Source organism: Gopherus flavomarginatus, chromosome 5 (assembly GCF_025201925.1).
Source record: "Gopherus flavomarginatus isolate rGopFla2 chromosome 5, rGopFla2.mat.asm, whole genome shotgun sequence".
In the NCBI taxonomy this organism is placed as follows: domain Eukaryota; kingdom Metazoa; phylum Chordata; order Testudines; family Testudinidae; genus Gopherus; species Gopherus flavomarginatus.
In genome coordinates, this window is record NC_066621.1 from 44,080,747 (window position 1) to 44,094,699 (window position 13,953).

Genomic DNA, 13,953 nt, shown 5'->3' on the forward strand with positions numbered 1-13,953 from the left:
TGAACATCAGTAGCTTATACTGCTTAGAGGTAATTTACATGCTACAGCATTCTGTGTTTTGAGCAATTTCTAGAATCAATGTTTGAAATTAACGTCTTAATAGCTTAATTTATCCCAGGGTTTGTCTGCACAGCTTGATAATGCATGCGAGAGGGTTGTGAATCCTAAAGCACACTGCATGCTGCACACTAACTGGCCCACGTAGACCCTGCTGGTCAGAGGTGAAAGTAAGCCGGTACGCCCCGGTATGGTGTACCAGCAAGAGCCGGTGTGCTGTGCCGGGGCAGATCGGCTTCCCCTGGCGGCAATTAAAATTGACGCCAGAGCCCTGCTGCCGGAGCCCTGGAGAAAAGGCGGCAGGGCTTGAGTGGCGATTTTAAGGGCCAGGGACTCTGGCAGCCACTATTGCCCTGGCCCTTAAAATAGCCATCGGAGCCCCACCGCCACGTCCTCAGGTCTCCGGAAGTGATTTAAAGGGCCTGGGCAGGTAGCGGCTGTGGGAGTCCCGGACCCTTTAAATCGTCCCTAGAGTCCTGCTTCCGGAGCCCTGGGGAAGCGGTGGTGGGGCTCAGGCGGCGATTTAAAGGGCCTGGGGCACCTGCTGCAGTTACCGCCCCAGGCCCTTTAAATCGTCCCTGGAGCCCTCAGCTGCTGCTGTTCCTACTCCAGGGCTCTGGCAGCGGGGCTCGGGTGGCGATTTAAAGTGCCCATGGCTCCCACTGCCACTACCCTCTGGGGCCCTTTAAATCGCCACTCAAGCCCCGCTGCTGGAGCCCTGGGGTAGTGGCGGCGGAACTCTGGCGGTGATTTAAAGGGCCAGGGGCTCCTGGTTGCCAGTACTGCAGTGGAGCCACGGTCCGGGGGTAGCGGCGGCAGCCGGGAGCCCCCTCCGATGGTGATTTAAAGTGCCGGGAGATTTAAAGGCCCTGCCTCTTCCAGTAGAGGCTACGCCTCTTCCGGTTGAGGCCCCACCCCCTTCTAAGGACTCCGGAGTACTGGTAAGTCCTTTAAGTTACTTTCACCCCTGCTTCTGGTGTACACTAAATGTTCCCTACTGCGCATTAACATAATTACTGATTCAACAGCACTACAGGAACATGCACTAGGGAGCATTTAGTGTGGGCTACCAGGGTCTAGAGAGGCCAGTTAGTACATAGCATGTTGGTGCTCTTTAAAATTCATATCCCTTTAGTGGGCATTGCTACACCATGTAGACAAAACCTCTGAAGCACAAATTCTTCAATAAGACTTTCTCAGGATGCCTGTTTTTGCATCTTATCCAATTGCACTGCACTAGTAGGATATTTCAGTTCAGTATTGTACAGCAGAGTTCCAATCCATCCTTTATCAATCTATATAGAGATACTGTATATTGAGCCTAATTCTCTTCTCACATACATCAGTGTAACCCCACTGACTCCAATGGATTTACACTGGTGAATCTGAGAACAGAATTTCACCTATTTTATTTAGATATAAAGCATTTAAATTGGCTAATCAAAGGGGAAATTAGTTTTATCAAATCATGCAAATATTTAAAATGTGCAGCTATTTAGAGTTTTGAAATATCAGCAATTATACTAGCAAAATGAAAACTACAGTAATTAATATACTTAATTTCATAAGCTGATCATCAGCTGAGGACATGAAGGGATTCCCTCTATGTTATAGTATTGCACCATTATTATTGTTGTTGTTGTTGTTTGCTTATTATTAAGCTTCAAAAACATGGGGATTTTACACTTTCTTCTGAAACTTACAGTGTTGGCAACTGCAGAGAAAAGGTACCAGACTAGCTGAACCTTTGGCCTGGTCTGACAATTTCTGTTACTATGTCTTTCTTCCTGTCTGCAGACTTTCCTTATTCAGCAAGTTAAGAAGACTTCTCAATGCATTTTGGTATTTAACATTGAATATCATGTGTTTCAAATAAATGCTGAAACCTCATTTTCACAAAAAACGCACAAATATCTAAACACAATGCATTCCTATGACAAACATTGTGTTGAGTCCACTCCTCACAAAATTAACAGAGGTGGGCGACCTTCCCTTTCTCTGCTCTGAACTTTAAATTACATTTGAAAAGGACATTATAATTTACTGTTTAAATGTTCATAGCATCATAATTTACGTGTATTTGCTGAATCATTTATTCATGATCCTGCACATAATTTATTTTTAAAACTCTGAATGTCTTTTATTTATTTTCTCTCTTTGTCTCCCTCATATAGATGTTGATCTGATGGAGTTTCTTTTTATGCTGTGGAATGTTCAGTTTAATTTCCTTAAATTACAACAGGCCTAGTTGCTGCCATTTTTCAGTAAAATAAACTCTGTTATTCTGAATGATAAGTGGGATTAAGAATGGCACTAATTAGAATGCAGGCTATATCTGCATTAGACAGTATTTTACATTGGAGAGGGATAGTCTTATGACTAAGGCACTGAACTGGAGGTACTGAACTCAGGAAATCTGGGTTCAATTCCCAGTTCTGCCATACCCTTCTTGTGTGGCCTTATTAATCTTTCTGGCTCGGGGTGAGGGAGGTTAAGGAGGCACCTTACACACTCCACTGCTCGGGCACTCAGTTCTCACCCCAACGGCCAATTGCCACGCCTCTCTGCAGGGCTCTGCTCTGGCCCGCACCACCAGCCTCCCTGCTGGCTGCTTGCTGTGCCTCTCCACCAGCTGTGCTGCTGGCCACTTGCTACACCTCTTTGCCAGCTGCCCTGCTGGCTACTTGCTGCGCCTCTCCACCAGCCGCCCAGCTGGCCACTCACCAAGATGTCTTCAGGGCCCCCCACTTAACACAGCTCTCAGTAATTTCAGCTGTTAGTCGGGGAGCCTCACTACTGGTGAACACTCTCTTATAATAGAGACACTGTCCCAAAGTAGCTCTGCAGCATGTAATAAGACTCTTAATTGAATCTAAATTAGCTCTTTTATTAGACCATGGAGAAAGAAAGGGTCAAATGGTGTCTAGAGCCCTTAAACAGGGCCCACACCACCAAGTACCTGTACCCTAGCCTCTCTCAACTCATTGGAACCCATGTCCCCTGCCTAGCAAGTGCTGTTCAGTTGAGGATGAGCCTCTCTATTGGGATATGCCAGGTGCAGTTCCGTTGCCCTTGGTTCACACAACAAGGATAACAACCTTTATTACTCCTGCCCCAATAACAATGAGACTGGGGATCCAACATTAGCCGCAAGTGATCATGCTGAGCACCTAGGCAGGGTGGGTGTGTCCATAAAAACGAGATCAGCTGCTGAAGTCTTTTTCCACACATCTCACCACTAGATGTCAGGGGAGAGCTCATTCAGACTCTGCTTACATCCTCCCCACAGTCGAGAATTTGTCGTCCTGACAAATCACATTCCATATTATACCAAATTCATTAGTTTCACCCAAAGGGCCTCAGGAAACCCACTATGGCTTCCACCAACCTGTGAACTAAGTGTATTGGTTCTTCACTAATCACCGCAGGTTCATCATGAGTTAACTGGCTTACTGGCCTTATAACCCTGTTCCACCTATTGAGAGTGGGAATTGCAGGGGCAGGGGAAGGGGGGCATCTTCTTGGTCAAGGGATGATGCGGGTTCTTTTGAGGATCTCTCTGCTACTGGCATAGGCCTTTGCATCTCTGATTCTAGTAGTGGAAGGTCCAAGGCATCCAGGACACCTTCCACCTGTATGTCTCCACTGTCCAATAACCTAGATGTGTCATCGTAGGGCGGTCTCATTGGTGGCGCAGGTGTGTTAGCAATGGGCCTAAATACTTGGAGTTTAGGGCTGAAGAAGTGGTGCTCTCTCTTGGTTCAGCTGATCGAGACCTAATTCTCGTCTCCATTCTAGGATACACCATGGCAGTGTCTTCCTCCTCAGACTCACTCTCAGGTGTGCTGATTAAGGGTAGGATAGCCACAGGGGGCCCACTGTCCATGTTGGATGATGGCTTTGGTCTAGCATATTTGTTCTGCCCAGTTGCCATGTTGTGATCCACTTCGTAAGGGGTGCCTACCAACTCCCCCACAGAAAGTAAAAGGTTTCTATGTACTGTCTTTATTTGCACTGGCCCCACTTTGTAGACCGGGAGATCTCCCAGTTTTTCCACCACCAAGTAAGGTACTGCTTTCTATCTGTCGGCTACCTTGTGTTTGTCAGCAATACCCAAATTTTGCAGCAAAACTCTATCCCCCAGCTCGAGCTCCTGTAAACACACCCTAGTAGCATACCGATGCTTGTTACGGTCTGAGTTTTTCCGAGCTGCAGATTAGCTAAGCAATAAGCATCCCACATTTTTTCTTTTAGTTGGGATACCTCTTGCTGATGAGTCTCATAGCTGTCTACATCCTGATATGCCAAAGCACAAGTCTATGGGTAATCTTGGTTCTCGCCCAAACATCAGGAGATATGGGTGACACCCTTAGCATCGTTCTTTGTGGCGTTGTAGGCATGCACCAAAAACACAACATGCTGGCTCCAGGTTGCCTTCTGCTCTGGCCATAAAGTCCCCAACATATCTAATGGACTTTGATTAAACCTCTCTGGCTGAGGATGACCTTGCAGGTGATAAGGCGTTGTCCTAGACTTTTTAATTCCTGTTATCCTCAGCACCTCCTTCCGAAGTTGACTCTCAAAGTCCTGCCCTTGGTCAGAGTGTATCTGAGCTGGGAACCCATACACTGAAAAATATTTCTCCCACAGCACTTGAACGACGGTGGTGGCCCTCTGGTCACATGTGGGGTATGCCTGTGCATACTGTGTAAAATGGTCAGTCACTACTAAAATATTCCTGACATCCCTCTTGTCCATTTCTAAAGACAAGAAGTCAATGCATACCAGCTCCAAAAGTTTGCTGCTGGTGATATTCTTCAGATATGTAGCTCTAGTGGGCAGAGTTTTCCATTGAACACACTGAGTGCACGTCTCACATTTCCTATGAACATCTTCTGCCATGCTGGGCCAATAGAACATACTACAAATAAGTTCTGGGGTTCTCTCAATTCCTAAATGTCCAAAGTCATCATGCAGTGCCCTCATGGCCAGGGTTCTGTACTCTTTTGGTAGCACTAGTTGCATTCATTGTTGTTGTAAAGGGCCAGTGGTAATTTGATGCAGCACTCCCTGAATCAGTTTTAGTTTGTCCCATTCCTTCAATAGTAGTTTACTCTCAGGGTTAAGTGGGATAATCACAGTGGGACTTTGCCCCTCCCTTTTGGCAAATAGTGTATCACAAATTTTAATATCTTGCAGCGGGGCTTCTTGCCAGTCAGCTGCATTGAGCATGGGCAACGGAGATTGGTCCAACACAATATAATTCACTGAGGCAGATGGCATGCTTTCAGGGGACAGACCTAGAGCTTCTGCAACACACCCATGAAGACTCATGGGCCTCTGGCTCTCAACGACTCACACGGCTCTCCTTCAGCTGGCTGCTCTACCATCACTAATACCCCTTTCACATCTCTCATCCCACCATGGTCCAAATGGTTCTAAGGGGCCTTAATGTCTCTGCTCGGGAGCCTTTGGGGACCTCCCCTTATTCTTGTTCTTGCTGGATTTGTTTTTAGATTTGTTCTTGCTGGACTGGTACCCCCAGGTAAGATCATTCAGCGGTTTTACAATGGTAGCATATTTCTTTACAAATCTGCAGTAGTAGCCACTAAATCTAAAAAAGGTCTTGAGTTCTCTGTAATTACTTGGACGTGGTCATGGGGTGAGAGCATCTATTTTGTCAGGATCAGTACTCACACCCTCTTGAGACACAATGTGACCCATGTACTTCATAGAGGTTCTGCAGAACTGGCATTCGTCTATTGAAAGCTTCAACCCATAGGCTTCCAACCGATCTAGAACTTTAAGAAATCTTCCTTCATGCTCCTACAAAGTTCTTCCAAATACAATCAGGTCATCCAAATAAACTAACACTTGCAGTAAATTCATGTCTCCCACAACTTTCTCCATAAGACGCTAAAATGTAGCAGGTACTCCAGAAATCCCAATTGGTAGCAGTTTGGAGTAACCAGCTTCCACAGTTCAATTGCCACATGCTTCTCCAACAACAGGGCAGCTCTCATTCTCGTGTCTTTGTGCCACAGTGCTGTGGCAAGCTCATCACACAGTCCCATGAATGTGGCTTTCCTCATATGAAAGTTCTGCAGCTACTGCTCATCATCCCAGATGTGCATGATGATATGATTCCACCACTCAGTGGTTGTTTCCTGAGCCCAAAAGCGGCATTCCACTGTGGTCAACACCTTCATGAATGTCACAAGCAATCTATTGTTGTAGCTACTACACAGGGTGAAATCAATGTTGAACTCCTCTTGCTTTTGTAGTTTAAGGAGTAACTCCACTGCCACTAGTGACATGTTAATAAAAGCGAGCAGCATATTGGTCAACAGTCATCTATTCCTACAGACCGAAGAGGCAGTACACAAACCATTAAAAGATGGCCCCAAATGCAGATGGAAGCACAGGGGTTGCTGGGATGTGAAGCAATGCATCACGGGGCATTGGGAAGGACCCAGGATGCCCCATGACCCCCTTTGCCTTCCCACAACTCTTAGCGGCAGAAGAGGAAGTGATGCTCTGTGGGATAGCTGCCTAGAGTGCACCACTCCGAATACCGATGCAGGTGCCATAAGTGTGAACACACAACAACAGTTTCCCTTCAATGCTCTCTGAGCAGCGCTGTAACTGCCGGTGCTGTAACTCTGCCAGTGTAGACATACCCTTATATATGTATGTGCCTAGCACAACAGGGCCCCAGTCTTGGTTTGGGCCTCCAAGCACTACTGTAATACAAATAATAGTAATAATATTTAGATATTAGGCCCAGAAAGAGGCGTGTAGGGAACTTGCAAAACCAAAAAAACAGTCCTATGAGCATGCCACAAAATAATGCTTTCATAAATCTTAATTATAATGTGGATATTTGGCATTCAGTATTATCCACTTCAGAGACAAATATGACTCAGTATTAAATTACTACAATCTGTGTTGATGTAGGAGTAACCCTGACACTATCTCTTTGTGAGCCATTTTTGTTAAAGTAATTGCGTTAGTAATAGCCGATTACACAGCAATCTTATGTTCCCACAAAATTAAGGTAATTACTGTAACTGGAAACACATCCCCCTGTATTTCATCCTAACAAGGAAACTGGTTAGAGGCAATGTAATGTTTCAGTGTCTATAAAAGAGATTCACTAAGGTGTAATTATATTATTGGAAGTGGGGGTGGGAAAGTCTTTACATTTGGAAAGAGCATAGAAACAAAATTACAGTTGGGGATACAAATGTCTGTTCTGAATGCATGCAAAACAGGAGGCATTTATATTTAGGTGCTTTTCTCCAACAATATAGAGGAAACGTCTTGGGAACATGTGAATGGAGTTCTGTTTTTTGAAAGAGGTAGATGTATGTGTTTGAAATAGATTTATTGTGACTTACATAAATGTACATTCTTCTCTGAACTGAATTACCCAGAGCACAGAGAATCTTGGGTTCATTTATTTTAATACAGTAGTAAATGTGTCCGAACATTTACTTTAAGCAAACATTCAGAGTGCTACATTCAGCTCAGAATTAGTCCATATTAATGTAATGTTGTATTTTAGCATTTACCTTTCTTTAGATTCCCTGATACCTGTACAGAGCTCTGGGCACCTCTCAGAACTTTAAACACGAAATTAGCTATTTAAAAATTACCACACAAAACCTTAGTTCATCATTTTTTTCCAAGTACTATATTAACAGACTCTCACCACAGCTAAAGTCCAGTGATATAAGACACCACCTATTCAGCTTTCAGCCCTGCAGAGAAATACCAGTGAGAAAATAGGAGCACTGCAGCATGCCCGTAAGATTAACAAATCCAGGCTCTGTCAGACCAATGAGGAAGTGAATTCTATAGGGTCCTTCAGAGAGAACCTGTCACACTGCCTTCTGAGACTCCTGCTAGGTTAGTACAGTTTATGCAGCACCTCTCATTCAGGGCCGAGCGCTAAGCCTGAAGTCACAATCTAGCCTTTATGTATTTTGATTGTAAAAGATGGCAAATAATTTAACAGGCATGCACCTTGTCAGCAATTAAAATTAGAATTTCATTAATGTCATAAAGCAACAAGTAATAAACTGTTCACCCACCACAAATACCCCCAAAGCTTCCCCAAAGCAAATAAATTATAAAACCTCCCTTTCCCCATCACGCAGCCTTCTCCCCAAAGGCCTGGGAGCAAAGGTGGGCCTTGCAGTATGTCCAGCAGATTAAAGGGTCACAGTCAACTTGAAGCCTATTCAATTTTAAAACATGAGTTAACAGTAGTTTCAGATACTACCCTTGTCCCTGAAACCCCTTACCAAACTATGTGGTTTTACAGCCGTGCTTTCCTATTTGTTTTTCTCTCTTGTTGCTAAGTGAAAAATGAAAGTGCTATTGAATGCAAAGTAAAGTGGGAAGAAAAAAAGATACACTACTGTTTTCCTCTGAACTCTTTCAGTTATAGTAATCTTAGGTGTTCATTAACAATATAAACAACCCGCTCAGGAAGGGCATTCCACCATGTACTTGGAAATACAAAGTAGTCCTTCTCATCCTCAAGAAATTAACACTTGATGCTAGTGAATCTGTCTATTTTTCAGCAGGGACCATATAACATCAGTAGCCAGAGAATTGCACTGGTTTCCTACAGTTTACAGAAGTTCAAGTAGCTGCATGTTTTAAGTCGGAAAGTCCTAAATGGCACAGACCATGGCTACCTGAGGGGCCACTTATTTTATGTTGCCATAGTGGATATCAGTAGAGATGCTCAAGCTGAACGTCCCTCATTATAAATGAGAGGAAATCATGACCGGACATTCTCCCTGAGGAGAGCTTGGCTATGAAATTCACTTCCGTCCTTGGTCCTTCAGAGTCTGAACAATCCAAGGTATGCTGCAAAGCGCATCTTTTCGCACACGCTTTCGGGGCTGTTAGAGTTCGTAGATGGAAGGGTTGGAGAACACAGGATGAGGCAGGTCAGGTCTTTGGATATTCCCATATTCACTGAGTTTCTTTGTTTTTTGTGTGAGACTATTAACTAGATATTTGGTGGATCCAAACAATGTATTGAACATTTTCAGGATTTCAAATTCTGGGTCAGACTCTCAAGTGATGTAAATCAGCAAGGCTCCATGGAAGTCAACAGATCTATGCTGATTTATACCAGCTGAGGATCTAGCCTACCAGAATGTTTTAATATTTGGGAGATACCTGGAGTTCTGGATAAGGACCAGGGAAATTGAAAGAATAGAACTTTGAGATCTTTGGTGGAAGATGCTATAGAAATGCAGAGTCTGGTTATTATTTATTATTAATACCTTCAGCAAGGGAAATGGCACCACTGCAATTGTAAGAAACAAGAAGCCTCAGGGGCTTGGAGGATCACAGTGTCCTTTATTTATAAAGAAATGACACACCATAGTACCATATTTAAGTGCAAATCACCCTGGGGCAATTGAAAGTTGCTGGAAGCATCCAGGAAAGTGTTTAAAAGTTTTCACTGCAGAGGGCCATCTGGTGGCAAAGACTTTGTTGCATTTGGCTCTGGACATGGCAGATGCTTCAGCCAGAACTATGGTATCAGCTGTGACCATGAGGAGGGCCTTGCGGTTACAAAACATAGAGGACTTACCTTTTGAGAGTCATTTTTGTTTTCAGAAAAGACTGATGAAACTTTAAATGTGTTTAAGGATCATGGGCTACTACTTTTTGTTCCTTGGGAGTTTATACCCCAGCCACAAAATGACATCACTATGAGGATCAACAGCAGCAGTAACAATACCACTCACAGAAGTTTTTCTGCTAGTCATCCTTTCCTGTGAGGCAGCAAGATTTTTCCTGAAAAGGTCAGAGATCTCAGAGGATGAGGTCTTCTGGGTCCAGTTTCAACCAGTTGGTGAATCCTTCTCCAGCAAGAACCCATTTTGCCTTGCCTGTCTAGGGCAGCATTCTAGTCATGTACTCTCCATCTCTGTCTTCTCAGTTTGGAGACTAGTTGTCTCACTTTTACTACAGTTACCATGGACAAATGCATCCTAAGCATCATGAGGTCGGGTAATGCCATACAATTCCTAGCCTTCTCTTCTCAACACCTTCTATCCCGTCCTCTTCAGGGAGCAGGGGCGGCTCTATGTATTTCTCCACCCCAAGCACGGCAGACAGGCAGTTTTCAGCAGCTCACCTGTGGGAGGTCTGCCGGTCCCGTGCCTTCATACCTGCTACCAAATTGCTGCCAAAACCACGGGACCGGTGGACCTCCCACAGTCATGCCACTGAAGGCAGCCTGACTGTCGCCCTCACGGCAATCGGCAGGCCATCCCACGCGGCTTGCCACCCCATGCACGCGCTTGGTGTGCTGGTGCCTGGGACCCTTCTTACAAGACATTGTTCCTGAAGCAGGTCCAGACTCTGCTTGTGCGAAAAGCTATAGAGGAGGTTCCCCTACAGCAATGGTTCTCAACCTATTTATAATTGTGAGCCGCATATGCCACCCATCAGACATTATTGGTACTGACTGCACTGAGGCAGACTACCTCTGAGGTACTTGGCTTTATCACTTGCAGATCCCCTTTCCTTGCTTTGTGTGGTTCAGAGCACATACAAAAGTCAGGCTACCTGAGTGCAACAAGAGAAGTGTCAAACTAGTGACCATTTTTTCACAAAATTTCACTTGAAAATATTTGTTCCATTTGGAGAAATTTCATGATCTTGGCATTTCATGCCCAAGCGGGATAGTGGCCATTTCTTAAAATTTTGTGCACTGTAGGTGAAGAGAGTGGCTGGGTCAGTGGAAGGAAGAAAAAAACATTGTTAATTTGTTGGTGTTAGGGCTTGATTTGTATGCTAGTGAAATCAGTGGGAGGCAGGTGTTTGGTCTGGCCCTCTTGCCCGTGTCCAAGTTTCTTTTCCCCAGATCTAAGCCAGTGGGTCCTCACACATAGTCAGTGGTCTGACTGCTAGTCAGCCTGCCTGTTGTGAGATGAATTGTTTTACCTACACAGTTCCCCAAGTTAGCCAAAAAGAACAGCAATAAATCAGGAGTCAGCATTTTTTCCAGCTTTGCTGAGGTATATACAATAGAATTTAAGCTAGGCAGGCAGGACACAAAATCAGCATCACTTAAACAACGAAGTTCAAGAACAGCAAAACTGACAGCACAGGCAAAGTTCGGCTGTGAAAGTCAATGCATACTTTCATACAACAAATAGTATCTTCAGCAGCAGCAACAACAGCTTCTTTTTAGTCACAATGCACCTAATCATAACTGTTTCTTATGACCTATAAACTACACATGGATAGTCGCAGGTGTCATAGCGATAATAAAGGTCTATTAAAAGTATACTAAAATATTAACCTCAGACAGGAGCAGCAGCATCCAAACTAGGTAGACTTTGTGTTTGTACAGTGCCCATAGAATGTACACAGTGAGGTCCTGGTCGAAGTCTAGGGTTCCTAGGCGCTCACATGATACAAATAATAAGAAGAAGACTAGACCTTTCAGCTGGGTCTTCAACTCTGATCCCGTCTCAGCGTTTTAGGTGTGTATAGGTATGTCTACACTTATGGTGGCGTATAGAGTACAGACACTGCACAGATCCCTACCGCGTGGATAAATACAGGGGAACCCCACTTATCTGATCTAAGTGGGACCGGAGCCAGATCGGATCATCAAAAATTTGGATAATCTGGCTAATGGGCAAAGAGCTTCAGCCCCGGGTGGCAGGGCACCTGCTGTCAGCCCCAGTTCAGCTAATACGGAGAGCTGGCTAATGGAGCCTCAGCTATACAGGATTCTATTGTACTACGTAGATGGTGAGCATTGCTTAGGCAAGTAGGACAGAGACAGTGAAAGGCTCTGGCAGCAGTGAAAGACTCGGGCAGGGCAGAGGCAGTGAGGAAAGACTCCAGCAGTCTTAGCCTTTCTCTGCTGCCTTCCCCCACCAAAGCCTTTCACTGACATGTGTAGCAACACAGTGCAGCATAGACACAGCTTTTCACTGTGGTGTGTAGCTACACATACCCTACCTACCATTGCAAGTGCGCACAAGGCCTATGTGTAACCAAAACATTGCACAGATCTGACCGTTGCTCTCCCAAACTGAAATATTTTCCTTCTCCCCTTTAAAACAATTCTTGTCCTGCTTCTAGTACTGAGAAGGGAATAAAATGAAAAACATGCAAACCCATTACCGCAGGCAAACAACATGTAAACGCATGCTATAAACTAGCATCAGTACAGTGACACCAGTGATGGGGAACCTCAAAACACTCAGAGTTCAGATAAGCGCCCAGAAGTTTTAGACGACTATAAAAACCTACATTGCCTAAGCTGCCCACAGACCCCAGATTATGCTGTTGCTGTTTGCCAGGTCATGTTGCTCTTTACTGGACAGCATATGGATTATCTGATCTCATGAGTGATAAATATGTCTGGAAGCAGTTTACTGTTAAAATAAGCTAATGCCACAGCATAACTCTTGTGTCAGTTTTCAGAGTAGCAGCCGTATTAGTCTGTATCCACAAAAAGAACAGGAGTACTTGTGGCACCGTCTCTCAGGTGCCACAGGTACTCCTGTTCTTCTTGTGTCAGTGTACAGCGTCACCAGGCATACAGCAAGTATTATAAATTACTTAGTTGGTTAAATACAAAGGCTACAATATCATTTTCAGAACAGATGTCCTGTGTCAATGTGATGAGTGAGCATCTGATGTAAAATTTCAGTGAGTAATTAGCAAACGTGGCATTTGTACCAGAAAGATCAAAAGCAGCTCACTTGAAGGATGCTGTTGTGTTTCATAGGTCTTACACAAGTACCAAACATATCCTAGCACAATATTTGTGAAGATTGCATGTACAAAATCCCACTTGTCATGTTCAGATTTCTGAACAAACTTTGAGAAGCCAGTGACGTGTGAAACCTGATAAAGGAAGAAAGCTAATAACTTGATTGCAATAAAATCAGAAAAGCCAATCACCCACAACCAAAACAGATACATCAATGAGGTACAAATGCATTGCCATTTTGTTTAATCTATGTCTTAGAGGTAGCATGGTCTTTTACATGTGTGATGAGAGGCAGTAAGTGCTCTTTCTGTCGGACCAGAGAATTGCAAAGGAGGCAGCTCCAGCTGGACATTTCATTCTGCTTAAACACCTGGCTGATGGTGGGGATGACTTTGTAGAGTGGATCAAACACAGGAGGACGCTTAATGTGACTTCAGTGGAAGAGAGAAGCACAGTCAAGGTACCAGTTTGGGGGAAGTATGTCTTTGGCGAAAGCAGAAAGAGACACCTGGCTTGTGTTTTGAACACTGCTACTTTGCAGGTACCTGGGAGTTGTAAACTTTGCTGTTGCTTTTTTACATTGGATATCGCTCCTAAGAACATCAAACATTTAATATGTTGTTCACCCTTTAGCGTCCATGATTACCAAATTAAATTTTATTAACATAAAATGAAATTGTTACTAAAACAAACTGATTTAAAGTTTACCAGCCTTTAATGGAACTTTTCACAGTGACATTTACAGTAACTTTTTTAAGTTAACATATTTGTTTTTATTTTTACAGCATGATGAGAAATTAGCAGCAGGTAAAGTAAATCTATTTATTCTATTCCAAGTAGTTAATGTCCATATTTTGAGCTGTTAATCTTCTTTTGATGTTCATAAATTTCACTGGTGTTGAATTTTTATAACCTAAAGTCAAAAAATATATATTCACTACACATGTTCCTAATATGAAAACATATACTATGGTTAGTGTCCATGATTAGATATTATGGCCTATTCATACTCCCATTGAAGTCAAGGTCTTTCCATTGACTTCACTAGGAGTTGGACTGGGCCCTAAAATCAATAATATAAACACCTGAATAGGACTCCACCTACTTTAGATGTAAAGATT